We start from the raw sequence: 4,481 nt of genomic DNA, 5'->3' as shown, positions 1-4,481 counted from the left end.
ACTGCTGTATGTGTTTGGCTAGAGAGCTGCAGGTGGATAATGGTGATTCCCCCTTTGGGAATGGTTTGGAAGTAACTCTGCCCCCCGGCCATATGCTGGATTTAAGGGCAGAATTGAGATCAGGGGAGAAAAAAAAAGTGTTTTCCCTTATTTTTATGCTAACAGTAATGATGCATGGGGAGACTAAATGCCTTATTTTAGCTGTGTTTGTCAGCGTGACGAGTCTGAGACTGCGCCAAGGAATGCACCTCCCCTGTCTGGGGTTTAGATCAGAATCTTAAACAAATAAAACAGACTGTGCTGGAAAGGCACGTGCTGGAGCTCTCCAGTGGCTGAGCATTGCATCCTTGTGGCATTCCACACCTGTAGGCTGCTGGTAACAACATGGGAGGCAGGAGAGACTTCTAAACCCTCTGTGAAACCAGGATGTTCAGGGGTGGAGGAAAACCTGCTCTGCCTATCACCAGCAGCAGCCACGCAGGAGCTAAAGAGTGTGGAAGTAGCCCATGTGGCAAAGGATTTATCAGCCTCATTTCTGCTTCTGCTTGTGTGTCTCCCAAAGGCCATTACTTGAGTCAAAATGCCCGTGTGTTGAGAAATTACAACTTTTATTGCCTGTTATTCTTGCTGGAAATAAATATGAGTACTTGGCTAGGCTGGTGTGGTGGGAGGAGAGGGGCTCAGCTTCATTYAGCATCTTTGCCCTGTGTGTGTGGGTCTGGGGAACAGAGCAGGTGTTTTGTGGGACACGGGCAAGGCAAACAACTGAGTGCTACTGCTTGGGGACCTCGGTGTTAGGAATGACTTTGTGCTGTAAAATTGTCTTTGCAGCTCACTGGGAGTTATTTTCAGTGAGGAAACCACTAACCTGCCCTCTGGTCCTGGTGGTCCCTGGGGTTYTGGTGCCTGCTTTTGCAAGGAGGGGGTTACAGATCAAAGATCAAAGTCTGCAGCTGAGACAGGCGGCATGGAAGTTGAGGTGAAGGTTTCCTGGTGCTCTGATTTTGTATCTCTCTCCTTTCTTTTCATGTCTCCTCCCTCCTTTGAAGAGGGACACCAAGACACCTTTGAATGGAGCTCATGCTGGAATTCTGAAATTTGCAGCCTGGTATTCCTTACTCAGTGCTAACCTACCTGTTCCAGGGGATGCCCAGGGGTCACTGATTATTTAGGTAATCATGAGGAATTCCCCAGGTCTGACTAAAGGGAATGGGTGTGTCATTGTCACTAAGCATGCTCGGTCAAAACAGCAAGACAAATTGGCCTTAAACACGCCAAATTCACTATAGTAGTATTTGCAGAGAACAGCCATTATCTCTGTATATCTGACAAAAGTTAATTGTCTCTGTGACAAAATCAGTGTAGTAGTCAGCCTGCCCCTGTATAGGAGGGGAAAAAATTCTTAATTTATAAGCGATTCATTAAGTCGCATTAAAGCTGTCTCGGAAGACAAAATAATCTTTTTAAAGAGGACTCAAGGTAGYGAGAAGGAAGATTAATGCCTCAGCTATTTTTCAATTATGTAAGCTTCCATTTATTACAGCATACCTGGGTTAACTCTTACTGAGCTGTGTGCTGTGGTAGGTAGGTGGGGAAAGGGGTGTGTTTGGTGCCACTGGACCTGCACGGTGAGGGATGAGAGATTCTCTGCACAGCATTGCTGTGACGGGCACGGCAGGAGGGGGCCAGGCACTGCCCCTGCCAGCCTCACTGTTAACAAAACAATGACATTTTTGCACAAGGTGTGTGCATTTATGGTGCTTGAATCTTTTRCACTGATTGCATTCTACTCAGTCTTCCTGTTTGCTTTCAGGTACGTACCCTCCCTGGTGTCGTTCGGGTACTGAAGGGTTCTGGTTTCTGACCCTAATTCAGGTGCCTTCTCCTGCAATCACATTCATGATCCTTGCACAACCAAACGAGCCTAAATTCTTCTAACACACTGGGGATACTCTTATTTCAGTGTGATTTATGTCAGCGGTTCTGGTAAAGAGTAATTAAAAAGGTCTCATTGATACTTCTACTTTCATTTTTTCCCTTGCCTCTGCTTCCTAGAGTGCTTGCCTTGTCTTAATTGAAACGGTGAAGAGTCCATTTAGCAGGAAGGTGGGAGGAAACAGCCTGAATATCATTCATCTAAATCACTCCACTGATGAAAACAGTTGCTCACTACATCTATCATAATTTCTTCTAAGTTTCTTGTGGGAGATTAGTTGCTGCAACTATGCAGATGCACACATGCCTGGTAGAGCTCTACAGACCTTCCCACCCAGGGCAGTCACTCCAGGCTGTGGAAAAAGACTGCTTTTTGCAGGTATAAATTATGCACCAAAAAAAGTGGCCAGCTAAAAAGCCATTTTTATGTTTTTCCAGTTGCATTAGTTTCACGAAATGTTACAACCCCTTTACCTCACCCTGCTCTATGAACAAGGCATTTTTAAATGTAAGTGAAGCCAAAATCTTTTTGGGGCAGCTTTGGCACTCTTCTTCAAATTCAAGACATTTGTATCTAAATTCAGGTCCTTTGAAGTCACATCCCAGTTCTCCACAGCTGAAACACACCTGAGAGTATCTTAAAAATGGTGCAAAAGCTGCCAGAGAAGAGCAGAGGGAAGGTGGAAGGTGCTGAAAGGATATGTCCATGAGAGCTGACCATGCTCCTGTCTGCTCTGAACACAGAGCTGGAACTCCATAAACAAAATTATTTGGTTTACACTGAGAAAATCTTCGTAAAACTATGCAGAATTCAGTGCAGAGCATCAAAAGGAAGCCCAAAGAAGCTAAATATAAAGCCAAAATGTTGACTTTAACAATTTAAGAATGCAGGAATTAGATCACTTTCTTTAAAATCCTCTTTTTTTTTTTTTTTCCTCCCCTGTTCAGAAATTGAGTGTTCTCCAGTCATGAGGAATAGGTAAAAGACACTCAAAGCAGGTTGGCTCAGCAAGGTTCTGAGCACAGATGCAGGGCTGGCTCTGACCCCGGGCTCTGACCCCCATGTTTGCTGCTGCTCTCGGCTGTGCCCTGCTGCTGCCTGTGCCCTGCTGGCAGGGAATGAGCCATCAAAACCTTTGCTTTTAGCTTTGTTATTGACTCACTCCACCAGGCAGTAGTAAAACCCCCACGACGGGTTGTGACACAACTTTTAATGTTTGCTTGGGCACTTTGGCCTGCACGCAGAGGGGTGGCTTTGGGCAGAAGCCAGAGCAGGTGGAGCTGGGCAGYCYYWSYGTGCCCCTGCCCTCTGTCCTGCCCAGGGCTGATGCTGAGCACCTCTGCCATCAACCAGGCTGAGAGASCTGGGCTGTTCAGCCTGGAGGAGAGTGAGTTCCAAGGACACCTTATAGCACCTTCCAGTCCCTAAAGGGGCTACAGGAGAGCTGGAGAGGGTCTTTGGATAAGGGCATGGAGTGATAGGACAAGAGGAAATGGCTTTAAACTGAGGGAGGGTGAGTTTAGGTTACATATAAGGAAGAARTTCTTGACTGTGGAGGCTGGTGAGGCCCTGGCACAGGGTGCCCTGAACTGCTGTGGATGCCCCATCACTTGAAATGTTCCAAGCCAGATTGGAAGGGGCTCTGAGCAACTTGGTGCTCCTGAAGGTGTCCTTGCCTGCAACAGGGGGAATTGGAYCTKAATGATCTTTAAGGTCCTTTCCAACCCAAACCCTTCTATGGTTCTACAGTATCCCTATTTTCTCTTCTCTGATTTTGTGTTCTAAACAAAGCCAAGAGCTCATGGGTTTGTGGTATTGCAGCCAGTCTGASCACAGTGGTTTGGCATCTTCTGGCTCATGCTGGTGTGGAATAAAGCACAGAAGGTGCCTGGAAGCCTCAGCCATGGGGCTGGACTGCGGGATGTGGGAATCCCAGCTGCGGGCAGTGGGTATCCCGGCTGCGGGCGGTGGGTATCCCGGCTGCGGGATGTGGGTATCCCGGCTGCGGGTGGTGGGTATCCCGGCTGCGGGTGGTGGGTATCCCGGCTGCGGGTGGTGGGTATCCCGGCTGCGGAAGGTGGGTATCCCGGCTGCGGAAGGTGGGTATCCCGGCTGCGGGTGGTGGGTATCCCGGCTGAGTGCTGTCTTCCTGCGGCTGAGAAGCTTGCGAGGGGGCTGCTGAGCTTACATTACTGCTGAGGCTTCTGCCGCGCAYACGTTACAATCGGTAAAAGGTATTAAAGCGAAAGTGAATGGCCTTATGCTGGCGTAATTGGTTGAAAAAGTCCCTGTGGGGATGGGTTTGCCTGGGGGGTGGCTGGCTGGGAGCGGAGCCGCGGGGCGGTGGAAGCAAAGGCGCCGGGAACGCTTGAGCGGCTCGAGGAGCGGAACCCATAACCCGTCGCTGCCGGCAGCCCTGCCCGAGGGCGGGACCCGGGCGAGTGTCCGGCGGCAGCGGAGGCCGGAGGGGCGAGGATCGCGCAGGGCCCGGGGCCGGTGTCTCCGGTGGCTCCGAGCGGGGACCCCCGCCCGCCCCCCGCGCTGC

This window comes from Malurus melanocephalus, unplaced genomic scaffold (assembly GCF_030028575.1).
Source record: "Malurus melanocephalus ecotype Western Australia unplaced genomic scaffold, MMel_1.1 scaffold_247, whole genome shotgun sequence".
NCBI classification, from domain to species: Eukaryota; Metazoa; Chordata; class Aves; order Passeriformes; family Maluridae; genus Malurus; species Malurus melanocephalus.
The sequence above is the reverse complement of the archived record's forward strand: the minus strand, read 5'-3'. Positions refer to the sequence as shown.